The 18,253-nt window shown below is 28.7% G+C and overlaps 2 protein-coding genes across 2 annotated transcripts in view; both read left to right on the plus strand.

Annotated features, from left to right (window-relative positions):
- The window catches only part of LOC129948144 (uncharacterized), a 30,055-nt gene extending 26,339 nt beyond the window's left edge, over positions 1-3,716 (plus strand). The window contains exon 4 of the mRNA XM_056059004.1: positions 2,506-3,716. The gene's annotated coding sequence lies outside the window, so the exon portion shown is untranslated. The remainder of the gene's footprint in view (positions 1-2,505) is intronic.
- A 6,094-nt stretch (positions 3,717-9,810) lies between these two features.
- The window catches only part of LOC129946720 (uncharacterized), a 143,633-nt gene continuing 135,190 nt past the window's right edge, over positions 9,811-18,253 (plus strand). The window contains exon 1 of the mRNA XM_056057004.1: positions 9,811-10,164. The gene's annotated coding sequence lies outside the window, so the exon portion shown is untranslated. The remainder of the gene's footprint in view (positions 10,165-18,253) is intronic.

The following is an 18,253-nucleotide window of genomic DNA, read 5'->3' on the forward strand; positions in this document are numbered from 1 at the left end:
CAAATTATGTTTTCCTTTAGGTCTTCAATTAATTCTGGCTTATCGACGTACACCTTTTCTTTCAAATAGCCAAAAAAAAAAAAGAAGTTCAACGGTATCAAATCAAATAATATTGGCAACCAATTGACATCTCTGCCACGTGAGATTACTGTTGATTATTATTGAGCCATTGTTTCGTTAGCGGCAAGTGGTACCGTCCTGTTGGAAGTAATTATTATACATATCTTCCAATTTGGGCTATAGGTACAAAGTTCGTTATCATCTCACGATATTGCACACCATATTCAAAGCAAATCCCCGACCAGCCTCATTTCGAAAAAAATACGGCCTGCTGATAAACTTCACCAAGCAATCACTCTTTCAAGTTTTTCGACAATCACTCTTGGATGATTAATTTTAACTCGTTACTCGATTTCGTATCTTTCCATAATTTAAATTTAATTAGTCTGAAATTGAGAAATCTATGGTGAAATGAAAAAAAAAACTTGACATTAAGGTGAAGTCCACAATCAACAACGGGTTTTAAAATAGAACCACTAATTTAAAGTTCGACAGTCGTCAGGTTGAGCAATTATTTTATATTTGTTATCTGGTACAAAATAATTTCCTTTTATTGATAATGGTGAAAAGTGACAGCTCTTGAAAAAATTACAAATGAAAACCCAGCTAAATCTGACGGAAATCAATTTGAAATTAAAAAAATCAAGAACTTACATACATAGGTGGATTTAGTAAATTTTCTTTAGATTTTTCAAAAAATTCTATAAAGTTTTTCATTAGATGGAATCAGCTTTTATTCAATATCTTTATTTGTACGTATAATATTCGAGTTCAAAATCACTCTTTGCAAATACACTTAGTATCACAGGGATAGGGACAAGTTTTGTTCGTTTTTTATTTGACGTTATTTTTTAAACCCTTATGGTTTTTAGAAAAAGCCCAACTGTGGAATGAACGATTGAATTTGTATTGCAAAAATTATGTTGGATTAAGTTGATAAATACAAGATTTATGGCGTTTTTTCGAAGTAGGTCATAAAAAGTACCTTTTTTTTGTGTCACCGGAATAGGGACGAGATATAAATTAACCTATTAACGTGTTTTAAATCAGATAAAATAATACTCTGATTGTTTTGGAGCTTAGTACGAATATAAATTTGACAGAATCAAAAGTATGGGTAGAGGTAAGGGTCAAACCAAGGAGGAAATAGGCCAAATTCAAGGTTACCAGAATATTGGCAAAACCATCCATTTTATACCCAGCAAAATTAGAAGCAGTTCCAATGTTATGTACAACTACCTTAAAGACCCAGAAAGGTATGGAAAAAAAAACAACAACGGAAGAGTCAAGAAAGCTACATAATTTCATTGCTTTTCATACGTAACATCAAGGCATAAGTTGGGGTAAATCGACACCACGCAAGCCAACGCCTTAATTTCGCAAATAATCCCATAAGGTGGAATCGAGTTTGGGCTGCCGTAGTCTTTTCAGATGAAAACAATTTAATTTGAACGGACCTGATTTAATTAGCTGCTATATCCATGATTTAAGAAAGGAAGAAATATATCTTTAAAAATAACACAGCAAAAGAGGTCATGTAATGGGCCGTGGAACTGGATTTTCAAAGCTCTAAAATGACGGCAATCACTTAAAAATCGATTCTGGAACGATCTTTTCCGCAGCTTTCTGAATTATTTACGTATACATACCGCAATGACAATAAAAGCCTGGATTCAATGTTAACCTATTACCATGGCTCCCATATTTTCGTGACCAAAACATCATTTAAAATGTCTCGGGGATGGCTTTCAAGAAAGGTCTATGAAGAAGGACGACAATAGTTAAGAAATCAGGAGGCAGCACACATTACTAAAAATCATTTCAATCCATTCAATTAAACCAGTTTGCTTTAAACGGTCTTACAGGTAAATTAATATCTTGTCCCTATTTATGTGACACAAAAAAAAAACAGTTACATTTTAAGACCTTCTTCGGAAACCTCGTCATAAAACTTGTATTTCATACCACATTTGGGTTTATCCAAAAAAAACTGAAGGTTTAAAAAATATAGTAAAAAAAAAACTATTTATTACTTAAAATTGTTTGTGTGTCAAAAGCTTTATCATTTATTGTATGGAATTATTTTGCAAGTAAGAACATTTTTTGTTCCTAAAATAAACAATGTGTGTTTTTTTATTTATAAAAACTTAAAAGAATCTGATAGCGTTATTGGTTCTTGAAGTATTTAGGACCAACCAAATTAAAAAAATAATTGTTTTAGTAAAAAACGATTCAAAGAATTATTTAATGCAAATTTTTATTTAACATAAAGTCAATATCACTGCTTGTTTAATTTTCGATTATAATGAAGTACATCAAATTAATATTAAATGTTATCTTTTACTTATTTCTCCTTATTGTATTGTTTTATTTTAAAAATATTTCAATTATTTTAGTAAATTTAATTTAAAATCAAATGTTTTCACAACAATTTTCTATTTTCAGGTTAACAGAATATAATTACTTAAATCAGGAATTGATAAATCATTTAAATAACATTATATTAATAATTTAAAATAATAATAAAATATTGACGTCATTTTTTTATTGATAATAAAAATATTACTCAAAACATTGTAACTACATTGACTTGATATAAAACAATAATATAATATAAAACAAAAAAAAATACTATTTTGATCAACTGAATCTGAGCAATAATAAATGTTTTCAACAATGTATTGAAATCCTTCAAAAAAAAAAATAAAAACAAACATTCATAAAAAGATATTATACATACATAAATAGTTCAAAAATGAAATAAATCATATACCAACAATAGATAAAAGTTCCTTCTGCCGGAATAGGTATATCATTAACATCATGCTATGTAATAATGGAATTTTACTCATTAAATTTGTCAAATAAAGTAAAATTAATTTGTGTATGCATTTAAAAAATAAAAACATAGTTTTGTGTATAGTTTTAAACTATTCCGAATGAAAATTTTCTTCAATTTCAACAGAAACAAAAACAGTATACAAACAAAAAAAAATTTAAATAAATAAACTATAAATGTTGTTATCAAAAATATAATTGTCCGAACTATACATGGAACTCAATATATTGTTGTTTAGTTTTGTTTTTTCTTCTCAATTTTAAATATTTAAATATATTTTTATCATTTTCATTCGCCTTTTTATAATTAGAATCTTTTTTAAAAAAAATACCTGCATAAACCTACCTTTGTACAACCTTAATAAATTGTTCAAATATTAAAAAAACAATATTTTTGTTATTTATTATACATACATAATATTATATCTACATACATTAAATTTAATTAAATTAAATACACCAATGGATTTTGAATAAAAGCAATTAATGATTATATTGAAAAATATATGATGAATGTTTAACAAAAAAACATAAAAATAAGAATAATAATTGTATGTGTTTCTTTTATTCATAAGTAGATTATATTTAGATCAAAAATTGTCATACAAATAATAATAATAACAAATAAAGGATTTAACATTGCATTCTAGTTGAAAGATAATACATTTTTTGTAGTTCTTAACGTGTTATACATTTAAAACAAAAATAGAATCATTATAAAGAAACAGAAAGGAAACGATTTATTAAATGTCATTCAAGGAAAAGAAAAACAAAATATAAAGAAAAATAAAAATAAAAATAAAAATTTCAACGGGATATTACACCCGATTAGAAAAACAAGTGTTTTGTTTTTAAATTTATTCATATTTTTAGATATCAGTAACATAACTAGTATTGTATTCGGATCAATACAACTACAACAATATAGTGTTTCTAGAGGTTTTCTAGGGAAGAACAATTAATATTGGTATCAAGTTCAAATGTTGAACTAAGGTAAGTTTTAAACGTTACAGAATCTGCCTGAAGTCATTTTTCCGGTTAAAGACTTAAATTTATTTCAAAGACAACAACTCACTTGAACTTTTAAACCGAGTTAACAGTTCGAAGTGAGCTTACATCAAACACATCCGATACCACATTTAAAGGGCATACATTCACGGAAAATAAAGTTAGAGCCTTGTAAAAACTGAGACAAATAATCTTTTTAAATTAAAGAGATAAAAGTTGATGAATCTGATAACTTTCTCATTTCCGAAAAGGTATCAAAATATTAAAAAAATGGGACGCTAAACGCTCCAAGATCTCATTGATATTGTTACAATTGATTACATGGTGACAATTATATAGTGATAGTACGCAAGACTAGAGCAGTTTTGAGTCATCTTGAAGTAGCATCTTGGCTGACAATACTGACAAATTTTAGCTGTTGAAACAAGTAAGTGAAATAAGAAGAATGGAAAACATGTGCGACGTGAATTAATATCGAGATTCATCAAGACGGTGTGAATCTATGTACGTGCCATATAAGTAAGGAAAAAATCACAATTTTTCAAGAAAAGTTTCGTGACCGTGTTACATATTTCTCGAAAAAGTGATCACAATCGACTTACGAGATTTTGTGATTGAATACCATTAGACTTTTTTAATTAGGTTCACGTGAAAGACAATGTCCATGTCAATACTACAAAATCTTTACAACAGAATTCCTGAAGTTGTGATTAGTTCACACTTGAAAATTATGATTTTAAGCAGTTTCTCGACAGTCATTTTTTTCACTTCCATTTGAAGTTTCTAAAAAAATAGGCCACCTTTGCTCTAACTTTTCTCTTAATTTGACTTATTAAGTTTAAAAAATGCATTTTTCTGAATTTGTAATTTATAAATAATGCCTACTGATCAAAAATGTATAATTCTTTTTTATTTTTTAACCAGGTCAATTGTTTTCAACAAATTTTTGATGTAAAACGCATATTTTTAGGAATTAAATAAGTGAATACCAAAAAATTTCTAAACAATGTTTATATGTAAAACAATTAATTAAAGAAAAAAAAACTTTTTTAACGATTTTCGAAAAAAAAAAATAACAAAAACGAGGCTGCAACCCAACCTACACTGATAACTTCCTACCCTAGAAAATCGTCATCCTTGCTTAAAACTTTTACACAATATTCCAAACAATATTTTGTGTGAGATAAATAATTTGAAGTCAATACTTTTCTTTGTTCTATTAATACATGAGTCAAAAACCATTTCTTAATTTTTTTTGTTGTTTTTGTAGGTTCTCGTGTTTTTTTTTAATTAAAATTGTCAGTTGTATTTTTTAAAAGATTGACTAAAAATTACCAACAATATTTTGCTTATGATAAAACAGTTTGATTTATAAAACTTTTTTTGTTAGTCTTTAGACAAAAAGAAATTTTTAAAAATTTAAGGTCATTACAGAATTTCTTTAAAATTTCTTATATATACAAATACAGATGGGATTTTTGTAAGAACAATATCATACGTTAGCAATATAATTTAATACATAATCAAATCATTTTGATAAGAATACCTTTAATTATTCATGAGATATCGAGAATCGAATATCAATTTTACCAATTGTCCGTACTATTTTTTGTACATTTCAATTTGTATGAAAAAATTGACTGTTGTATTTTTATGAAACATTTTTTGAGTGTCGAATACTATATTTTATATAGGGTGACATACAGTGCAGATTATTTCATGCAAATATTGACCTTGACTGTGCCTCAAATGGTCAATCCGCTTAATCCAATTTTGGCATACTATTTCCAACATTTCAGCCAGTATCTCACAAATAAATGCTACAATATTGTCTTCTAATGCGTCAATTGAAGCGGGCTTGTCTGTATAGCCATGAGCTTTAACGTAGCCCCACAAAAAATAGTCTAAAGGGGTTAAATCGCACGTGAAATAAAATATTCACCGAACAATGCAAGTCAAGCTCTTGCATTTTGGGCAAACAAAAGTTGGATATTAACTGACGGTAGCGCTCACCATTTACAGTTTCGTTACGATTCGCATCCCCTTTGAAGAAGCACTTTCCAATGATGCCAACAGCCCATAAACCGCACCAAACTGTGACTTTTTCTGGCAGCATTGGTAGCTCTTGCAATGCTTTTGGCTGATATTCACTCCAAATCCACAATTCTACTTATTTACATACCCATTGAGCCAAAAATGAGCTTCGTCGCTGAACACAGTGGAAATAGAAGAAGCGCGCGATGAACTTTCTTAACTGAGTACGCATTTTGATAATAAAATTCAATAAATTACCAGCGTTGTTCGTTTGTAAGACGATTCATGGTTATATTATATACCAAATTGAAGATGTTTGACAGTGAAACAAAACACGAAACGTGCGTCAGCTGTTTAAATTAGTGTTGCCAAAAAGACAATAGCTTAAAATAACCCAGTATTAAATGATATAAGTTCAAAGCCAATATCATACATTTAAAAAAAAAGTCCAAAATCAATTTTTGCCAAGTTTTGGTGTTTATATGTTTTTATTTTTTGTGAAAACTGTCAATTCGAACTTTCCCAAAATTTTACTGGATATTGAAAACAATGTTTTTATCAGACGAAATTAGTTTGAAGCCAATATCTTTAATTTTTTTTATCTTTAAAGATATTTATTCCGAAAATCAAATTAAACGAACTTTTTGTAATGTTTTTGTTTAAGTTTTATTTTTTGTAAATAAACTGTTGATTTGATTTTTCTCAAAATTTTACCTAATCTCAAAAACGTTATTTTTAAGATATTGGAGGTGAGAATTTTGTTTTCATTTTTTGTATAACCTATAGTTGAACTTATTTTAAAACTATTAGTTATATTATATAAATATAATATAAATTCTAAAAGTCGTCACAATATAAATATAATATAAAATTTTATTAAAGTCGCTAGCTTTATTGAATAGTGAGATATTTTGTGTTAAAAAATACCCGCTAAATTTTTTTTAAGAATCCTTTATGCATCCGTGGCATGATGGTTGGTGCGTTGGGCTGTCATGCAAGGGTCTTGGCTTAAGTCCCTGCCTGTGCCACCTTAATTTAAAAAAAAAAATAATTTCGCGGGTAGGTACTGCCTCTGCGAAGAATTGACAAATCCTTCAAGAGTAATTCTTGTCATGAAAAAGTGCTTTCTCAAATAAACCGTTCGAATTTGGCCTAAAATTGTAGATCCCTTCCATTCCTGACAACAGTACTCGCACACAGGTATGGTAGAGAGTTCTAAGTCACTAGGCCCTGGTTCCCAACGGACTGTTGCGCCACCCAATTTATTTATTTATTTATGCATCTTTCTGCATTATTATCTACATATATATCAAAATGTATTTGAAGTCGACATCTCCACTGGTTTCTGAGATATGGACAACAAAAAATCTTCTTGAATGTACGGCTGTAAGAACGTACGTATACACACGCACGCACAGACATCTCTCTAAAAATCTCTTATTAAGACTTTTAGGGACCTTCAAACGTGGAGATATAGTAAAATGTTTAATTCAGCAAATTGGACCGATTGCAATACTTCTCATGGGAAGTTAATACATTTTTGTGTGAGAAATTATGGCTATTAAATTTTCTAAAACTATTTTTCGTTATGTTATTAATTTTTAAAAATAGTTATAAATTTTAAATAAAACCACGCATTGAAAAACCCATTACAATACGCCGTAAATGATACCGTTATTATTTTTACAATGGTTTCTACTTTAAGTCTTTGCATCAATTTTGTGTTTGAAATTTATTAAAATTGACCTCACATATGGAACTTTTATTTTATTGAATTTGCTTTTGAAATGTGGTTAATATTACTGTATATTAGAAAAATTTTACCGATTTTTTGACATATCGTAAGAATTAAAAAGGAATTATTTATTTAAATTAAAATTCGTTTGAAAGAGTTTTACGTGCTGTGTTTTTGCAAGGGCATCAGTGGGTATTTTGGATGGATTGAATAAATAGTTTGTTTTCATTATCAAGACATTTGTTTAACTAATTTTAAGCTGGGGTATAGCAGACGAAAAATAAAATCTTACTTGTTCTTGGCCAATTCTTTAAAACTTTTGACATTTTTCCATTTATTCAATCAAAGTACTAAGTACAACAGTATGTATATTTCTGAAAGAAATGCCTAAAAATTTAGAGTAAAATACGTGGTTTTTAGGGTCAATAAAATTTCCTCGTTGTATATACATAACTATAAACTGGTAGATGTGCTCATATTTTCTCAATTCTTGAGCTGTAACGTGAAATTAGATCCAATTCTCGTCAATTAATTTGATCCAAATACCATAAAAAATAAGTATCTCATAGTTTAATAGTCAGGAAATCTGTTGGTCCTAACGACTAAGTCAAAAGGCATGTTGAGAAAATCATGAATACATATAATACAATATAAAAAAATCTGAGTAAGGACCTTGATATCTTTGTATAAGGATTTTGTTTGTGATTGGGTGATTGAAATGATCTAATCCAATTCAAAATATCACAAAAGAATCTCTGTCATCTGCTTATCTCAGATCAAAATTGAGCATCCACCCACTTCTTATATACTCGTCGTCCACTTTGGTATGTGCTTCATTAAAGTGAGTTGCTCGTAAATATTTTTGTTCGCAAAAATACAATAATTCCAAGTACGAATAAATATATCTTTGTATGTATGTATATCCATTCTTATACATTGTAGGAAGGCATCCATAAATTTGCACTGATATAATACCATAGTCCAATTCAATGTTCGTATGTATGTATAAGCAACAGGTCGATTAATAATAAAAACTATGATATATGCACATATATTTATCTATATGTAATATATAGTATATTGTACAGAATATATATTTATGAGCTTTAAGATAACAACTATGTCAACCTGACAATTCAATTTATTACCCATACCCAATCCATATTGTCGTCTATAAAGAGCATATGATGGTCATAAATTCCTTGGCAAGAATTTCATAAATGCCCCCTCCGCAACCCTACGACGCACCACGAGCGACAATGATGTGATGATAGCCCCGCAGAATGTAACATAAAACGCAACACAGTATTGCAATGGCATTGCCTCTGACCTTCCTTAATATATTTCGACTTATTAAATTCACATCATCATCAGTATCTGTATCTTACGTCAATGTCATCATCATCATCATTATCAACATCGCCATATCAATGTGCAAATTGAAAATTACGTCCCATACCTTAAATTATATAACACGCAGTACAGATCAAGGTTGCAGCCATAGCCACACTAAAACGAGTATATTCTCTCAAACGAATCTGAATGTTTTTTTTTTTTATTATATCCATCTGAGGACGTATACAATTGAACAGAACACTAAAGCGCCAGCTCCAGTCCAAGTTCCAGCTATAGCTCCAGCCTCATCAGCTGCACCTCTAGCTCCATCTGCAAACTAAAAGTTTTATACCTATTGTCTGGGTGATGCTTGGTGCTGATTTTGGTTGGGATTGCTTATTATCAAAGAGCCCATTTTTGGGGGGGAAAATTACGAATGATAAGTGAATAATCAGCGATAAATAGAAGACCATCGAGTCGAGAATCCTGCTGAATCATGCGCAATATAGCCCTGGGGAAATATTTTCAAAGAGCTTAAAATAACGAATAAATGCAAAATACGACTATGACCGAAATTCAGCAAAAACAGTGCCATCTCTTGGGAGCTTTTTGTATTGTATAATCAGTGTGCTATTGTCCTTGCTGTTTTTGCAACAGTTAACGGTCTATATACATATGTATGTGATTAGATGAAGAGGGAATATTTCGGGATAGCATCCTGAAGTTCTAGGCAACATGATGGCAAGGCGATGATGGGTTTTGTATGTTTCTCTTTATTCACAGGATAATAATCCGGAATATAACTTCAGTTCGCTGAGATACTCCGTGGATTGTACATCGTTTCAACGGAAAATAGTACGGTCTAACGGTTGTTATTCCAAGATTTAACACTTGCTATTGAAATTTAAAATAAAATTATTGTGCAAAAAATATTATTGTGTTTTATTTATGATTTAAGTTTAAGTTGAAAAAGAAGTGAAGTGTTGACTTAATCAAAAAATTTGAAAAAAGAAAAATATTTAAAACAAAAATTCTAAAAAAGAAAATATTTTGAAAGTGAACAAACAAAATTTGCAAAAAAAAAGTACTAAACAATAAAAAAAGGATTATTCAAAACTTAAACAATACAACTTTTGGAATTTCAACCTAATTCGGTGAGTCCTCCTTTAAGAATAAAACAAAACAACAAAATTTTTAGATTAAAATCTTTGAAAACTATGAAACCCACTTAGAAGGATTAGAAGAGGCTAAAGTTTCTTCTTTCACGAACTTCTTCTGTGACCTGAGTCATTTAAATTTTGTATAATATCATAAACAAATGAACACATTAAAGACCTTCCCTGCAAAGTCTATGAACAACGAACGACTCAAAATTAAAACAAAAAACTTTAACTTTTAGGTGATGAGAGACCCTAATAAAGAAGTCGTCTACCCAAGGCTTCCAACAACTTCTAACCCTTGGAAATAATGCTTAGCCATCATCATCACCATCATCACCTCTAAAAAAAAATCACACCCCAAAACTTAAGAAGCAAACAGTAGATATTTTGATTGCCTTGACATCAAAGTTTGAGAAGGATGCCTGTTGCGCGTTCGTGATGTTGTTGAATGTGACACCACCTAAGTCGCATATAAATGGATTTTCCTATATTTTTATTTGCTTTAGAAAGGTGAACACAAAAATATTGAAACAAATCTAATCAAATATAATGTACGTGATGGGGTTGGCTTTGGTCGATGATTAATTTTGCCATTAATCTAAGGAGCAATATGATTTAAAAAAATTGGTTTCTTGAGGGGGTGTTAAGATGTGAGGGTGATAGGATTTGAATTGAAAAAAGGACAATTTTTCCTGGATGCACTATTTCAAACGGCATTATTTTATTGATTGACGTCAATTTTATGTATATGCATATCGAATTGTATACATTCGTGCAATGCAATGGTAGAAAGTACATAAAAGTTCTTAAGCTATGTATCAGTAAACCCAAGGATGCTGATGCTTGAGGCCTTGGCTTCGTAAGTGCGTAGTTGTGCAGAAAGGCATTTAATGGTGTCGAATATTCTGTTTTTTTTTGTAATTACATTTTCCATAATCCCTTAAAAATTGCACGCAGATTCAAAATTAACCATTTTGACAAGGTTTTAAGTCACTCAGAAGCTATGTGTATAACTATGAAAAAGTCCAATGTAAAATTGAAATTGTCTTGTAGCTACGTTGTAAACCTTTTTACAGTGGAAAACTTTAAAATAGCGAATACCAAGTATATATGGTTCCTCCTGATTTATGTTCCATGGAAATTGGCCTGCCAGGAGCGACAAGAAGATCGAAACGCATATACTATACTCGAACAGGACGATTTTTCATTTTCCTTGGTGGGAGTAGTTTTTATTTTGCAACTTTTTTTTGTTAAAATGGGTGGTGAGAAGAGCATTTGTTTGATTAATTGCGGATTCTCTGTTTATTTTCGCATTCAAATTGAAATGGATTATGTGTCTATATGGTAGATTTATATAACGGAGGTATTTGCAGATTGGAAATTCAATTCGAATCAATTCTTAGGAAATACATCAATGGAAAGTTCAAAAAAATAAAATGTTGCAAATTGATTTTGTTGTTTTGGAATTATTAGGTTTTTTTTAGTTGTTTATACGAAAATTCATTTCTCTATTGGAAATGCATTCAAATCGAAAACAAAAACAAATACAAATTGGAATTGAGCTTAGACCATGTTCACTGTTATTTAAACTATGTTATCAAGAGAAATCAAGAACAGTGTAGCAAAATTTTGTTTATCAATTTCATCCAATGAAATGAAAATTTTGATCAATAGTTTATTTTTATATCTACGGAATTTTCTTATATTTAAATAGAAATTAAATCTCAAAAAGTTATGGTTACAAATTTTAACAACAATCGATATTTTTTATTTCTAATAAGTTGTATAGATATTTATTTATTAGGATATTAAAATTTTATTTTTAATCTTAAAAGTTTTAAATAAAAGACATTTTTTTATTGGTTTTGAAAATCATCATTTTTTGTTAAAATGGCGTTCTGAACTTGTGTCAAATATTTTATTTTTATGAATTTGACAATCTGAGGTATTGATCCACAACATTTTGTTATTTTACAAATTTTGGAACTAGTTAAATTTTAAAAATTATAAAGAAATGACCAAACAACGCTTTATCCGAAATTAAATTAAAGAAAGAAATTTTATATTGATTTGTTATCATTGATTGGAATAGATTTAAAATACTATAATTAACTTTTAGTTCAAAATATCGATACAATATTTAGGAAAATTGTAATTATTCAAAAAGGATAATTAAATTTGCGCTTTCGTTACAAGCTGCAATTTAATAAAAAAAAATTAGTTTATTTTATTTGTATTTGGTAAACTGTGCTGAATAGAATTATTTTGATTTTTATTATAAAAAAAAATTGATTTTGTGAAATAATTTGTGAATCATTTTGAAAATATTACTTTAAATAATTTTTTAACAATTATTTAACTATAAAAAGAGGCTGAGAAGTGACCCACATTTATAACATCCTATTAATGTCCTTTTAAATGATATTTTGTTTGTAAAAGCACGCAATCGAAGTTAAAGCTTTTTTTCTCGAATTTTTAAGACCTTTAAATTAGTGTGCTATTTTAAGTTTTTTTTTTTAATTTTTTTTTGTCTAAACAGTTAATTGGTATTTTTTTAAAAAGTTTTACCAAAAATTGACAAAAATATAGTTGTAAAAAAATAAGTTTTGAATAATCTTTATTTTGTCTCAAGATTTTGGAGTCAAAGTTAATTTTTTACAGATTTAAATTTTACAATTTTTTGTTGCTTTTTTTAAATAAAGAAATAACGTTCAATTCGTTTTTTTCTAAATATTTGACCAAATGACAAAAAAACTTATTTTTCGTGAATTATCTGTTAAACAAAATTTATTTCAAGTCGATATCTCTGCTGGTTCTTGAGAAAGTGTTTTAATCTTATTTTATTCCCATTTGTACCAGTTAAATATTTAAAAATATTTGTGAAGTCAAATTTATTATTAAGAGAAATCGGAATCAAACATTTGGATTTTAAATTGTTTTCTGTGGAAAATCATTTGAGGAATTAAATCAATATTATATTTGTGTAGAAAAACACTATCTTTAAATATAAAAAAATGTAACCACACTTTTTCTACGGCATGAAACAACTTTGAAGTCAGTATTTTTTTTTAATCTCAAGATATTTAATTAAAATTTTAGTTTTTAGTAATTCTTAATAATTTTTTTAGCAATTTTTTATTTTTCTCTTAATTGTAGATAGCTTTAAAAAATATTAATAGGAACATTTTGTATTAGATTCAGAAAGTAAATTATTTTCTTTTATTCTAAAGATACTTTAGTAAAAAATAATTTGTATGAGTTAGTTTTTGTAGGTTTTGGTTTTTTGTAAGAAATGTTGTCAATCTTATTTTTCCCAAAAAATATATAAATGTCAACAACTATATTTTGTGAAGAATCAAATAAGTTTAAAGTTAATACTTTAATTTTTTCTTTAGTCGAAATTAAATGTTTACCAATTTTTGGTATAGTAAATTTCTAGGTTTTTATTTAAAAAAAAAAACTGTTAATTGGATTTTTAAAAATTACCAGATGTTAAAAAAACATTATTCGTCGTTATATAGAAAAATTTAGGGAGTAATATTATTTCTTGTTCCAAATATATTCAAAGTGACAAATATTTTTTCAGTTATTTTTGAAACATTAATATATAATTTATATCTCTAATGGTTCTTGAGATGTCTCTAAAAATCTTTGCTTGGATTCCAGGGACGAAATTTTCAATTCTTGTAGAAAATGACAACGAAGGAGATTTATTAAAAAGAAAATAAAAATAAGGACCCTATTTTATTTCTTCATTTTTTTTTTAAATTTTGTTCGTAAATTACATGAACCAATTGTTATTGCATTGAAGATTTTACAAATGAACCAATAATTTTTAAAAATAAAAACAAACACATAAATTGACCGAATATCTTTATTTTCATATGATATGTTGTTGAAAATGGATATGGCGATTAATGAATTTCAATGAAAGCTATCAGAGGCGCTTTAAATAAAACAAAATTAAAGGTTTTTCCTTGAAAATCATAATTCCGACAGATTTTTTAATTTCTTAAGTGGATAATCTTACAAAAATGTGATTAAGGTATAAAATTTGCAGCAAGTAAGTTAACTACCTAGTAACCTACCCTACGAAAAATTAAATAAGTAGGTGTAATAACTTTAGAATAGACAAAAGAAAATTTAATAAATATATTTTTTTAATTTCCTTAAAATCGCTCTAAGGTACCTACACAAATCTCTAATTTCCGGGTATTTTATTAAAGTCTTGTGTTTTTCCTGTAGCTTATTTATTTTTCTACAGAAAACAAAATACTTTAATTTACAACTAACTGTTGAGTTAAGTTGTATTATTAGTATAAAATGACACGATATACATATATTTAACCTATCTACGTACATACCTTGGGTATGTGTTTTTAATTTGAAAAATCCTCCTCGTCCCAAAATAGATTAAAGCATTTTTTTCTTTGGAAAAATAAGCTAACGATGTCTCTTTTTTTATAACGTGTTAAGTGTAGGCAATGAAATGCTTACGCAGGTAAAAACAAAAATTAACGAAGAATAAACTCTCATTTACCAAATGTATACAAATAAAATAAAACAAAAATCATTCTAAAAATGAATGAAATTTAAATGTCATTTCCTCGCGCGCTTAATCGTTCGGGGAATTAATTCAAACAAATATGGTGAAAACTTTTACAGTTAATTTCTGTTGTAACTACATACGTCATCATCATCATTAAACTTGAATAGCCTACTTTTTGGGTAGCTGACACCTTTTAATGTGTCACCTTTTGACATTTGACAAGTGAAAATTACGCTATTACTAAAAATTTAGTACAAAAATGGAGAAAATTAACAGTTCTCAAAACTATACGACATACTCAAGTCTATTTCTGTGTTGATCTTTGAAATGCAATTATATTGACAAACATCTTCGGAGCTATAACTAATGATTATTAATCGCAGGAATTAGAAAATATTCATGTGGTCTACACACTTTAATACATAACAGGGCATGATCGTGTTTTTTTTCTCGAAGAGGTTGTCACCTAAGGCCATTGAGATCTTGTGGTTTAAAACCTTTAAATCCTTTTTATAAATAAATAAATTAGGTGGTACAAGAGTCCATTGTTAATTTGGTACTAGTATTTTACAAATCTCAACCATTTCCGTGTGTGAGTGATGTCAGGGAAGGGGACCTACAGTTGTATGCCTAATCCGGACTACTCCTTTATGACAGCAGCCACTTTTGGAAGGCTTGTCAATTCCTCGCAATAGGACCCGTTAAAAATCTTTAGGTGGCATAGGCAGGAATTGAACCCAAAACCTGTAGCATGACAGTATGACGCACTAACCATCACTTCACAGGTATTACTTTCTATTCTTGTAAGGGGAAAAAGATTAGGTATATGCCAGGGCTCCACATTCGCTTTCGACTTTAAAAATGGAACTAGAGTGATAGAGGACAAACATTCTTACCTTCCTCTTCACGATGAAACAAACATAGGTCCTAGTACAAAGCGACAAAATTTACTGAGTGTTACAAATACACAAAAAAACAAACTGCATTGCATTTCCTATAGTAAAAAAAAACTTTTATCTTCGTGACTTCTGCACAAAAAGTTTGATCATAATCATTTCTTTTCACTATTTTCGATGAATGCAACACAGAAAATGAACCTATTCTAAGGGAACTCAACAATAACAATTCTTTAGAAAAAATGCTATCTTTGAAATCAGTTTTGAGAAATAAAATGACAAGTTGAATACAAATTTTAAGATATCGGCAAAACTTCCATATGGAATTTTTCTTAACTTGACTGCAAATCGCATCAAAATGTTGACATTATAAAGGTATGCATGCTTTTAACATAAATCAAACCCAAATTCACAAGTGAAACCTTCAAGTGTATATACCATCGATAACCTCAATCATAAAATGTATAAACATCCTACAATCATTTCTTCGAATTGATCTACAATGGTACATTGTTCAAGCTACAATATGTAAAAACCCTCAAAAACTACGCTGCCTGTCAAATTTATGACGAAACATTCAACTTTGAACTAAAGGATGAATCTTTTCTACTAATTGGCGGTGACTTTTGTATGATTGTGATTGATTTTCGTGAAAATGAACTGGTATTTCTTTGTTCTTGGTCAACTATGCGGCAAAAGATACCTATTAGGGCTTATTCTTGAAAGCTCAAAGCATCACAATCTGCGGAGAAATGTGATATTAATAACGTTGACATATCACTTATGATGAGGTCCTTTCCGACTGCTCAATGCCGGAATATTGATGTTCATTCGCTCTTAATGGCCCAACAATCATCTCAGTCGTCATCTTTTTTGTTTGTCTTTGTACAATGAGAGTAGAAAGGAGTGGATAAAGTCCTTAACTAATATTCCAGGGATGGAATAATAAAAGGTTCTTTAAGTAAAAACACTAGAAATGAAACTAATTAAGTTCCCTGTGGGCTATATACTTATGTTATGTTTTTAAATAGGAATTTTAAAGTTCTTCAAGTTGGATCTCAATTTATAAAGTTTATTAAGACCTATAGCCCTAATGGACTAAATTCATAATACAAAAAATATTAAAACACAAGAATTATTATTTCAAAAGCAACTATTGTCCAGATACAGGGTGGGGTAGAGTTTCTCCATGGTCTTCTCCCTAGGTGTCTATATACGAAGCTTAAGTTATAGGTACTATAGACTTCATATCATTTACTTTTTAAAACAATTTTCAAGTCAGAATGGATTCTGTGGATAGAAAAAGTTTAATTAAGCTTCTTTTTGAAGACAAATTCAATTATTTGAAAATACTAATATTAAGTAATTAGGATTTCTGTCAGGATACTTTTGTATATCCATTTAAAAGATAAACGAAACATTTGTAACGAAGAACGATATCGAAAGCAAAAGTTTTGATGTCAACGTTTTTCTGCCTCAGCTTCACGCAACGTCAGAGTGGGTATTCTCATTTATCAGCATTTAAATTAAGTTTGATAGATGATAAAAGATTTTTCTTGTCGTTTTTAATGTTTTGCATTACGATTTGATGAGACATTTTTTTTTGAGTATTTAATTTAATTTTTATTTTATGCTTTTGTTAATGGTAGTTTTTGATTTTGAGTGTTTAAAAAAATCGATACAAAACAAAACTATTGAAGATCAAAATTCCAACTTCAGATTTTGATGGGGAACAAAGAAAGGTAAACAAAATCCAAGGAAGAAAAATAAAAAAATGGGATTTACTATACATACAAATAATTTCAATTTTAAATTGATATTTCCAAACGGACATTTGAGTTCAATTCCAAGTTTTATTTGAATTTTTTAATTGTCTGAGAAAATTTTGTTTCAATAATTAAAAAGCAACACAATTAAATCTGTGAAAATATTGAATTTCAACATCTTTTTTAAACATCATAAGAGTTAAAGTTAGCGAAGAAAAAAATTGTGTTCGAAAGAAAAATAGAATTTTGCAGACAAAAAAGAATTTAAGAAATTAAAATGTAATAACTTTCATGAAATTCAATGCAAATGTCGCGTAATTAAATGTTTACGCGACGTCAATTGGCTATCAAGATTATTATGTTTGACTCCGTTAGAATTGCTTCTGTGGAAAATAGGAAAAGAGTGTTTTAACGAAAAAAATACCTGAGTTCTAGACGCGTTAAAAACTAACCATAATCAAGTTATGACCAAGATACCAATTGAAGTGAGCAAAAAAGTGGTTAAATACAATTTTAAAAAGATCCTTGGATGTGACTTACACTGATCATTTTTACAAAGATATTGCGAAAGAATAGATATAAAGTTAAAAATGTATATTTAAGCTGTTTAAGCTGTTTTATATTATTATTATCTTATTATATTATTACTTTTTTTTTTGTCTTCTTATTGTGTCGTTACAAAACATTTTGGAGGCCTTGGCCCATTTCAAAATGTATAAGGTGGGTTTTTTGTTAATTAATGTCGATGATCACAGACTTCTGTATTGCATCTATGGTGGTTTGTCGCCATCCGAGCGTGTTGATATTTCCACTTATTATTCCATGTAGATTCCAATTCCTTTTCGTTTCTACTGCTAGTTCAGCATATCAAC

The sequence above is a fragment of the Eupeodes corollae genome, chromosome 2, assembly GCF_945859685.1.
Source record: "Eupeodes corollae chromosome 2, idEupCoro1.1, whole genome shotgun sequence".
NCBI lineage: Eukaryota > Metazoa > Arthropoda > Insecta > Diptera > Syrphidae > Eupeodes > Eupeodes corollae.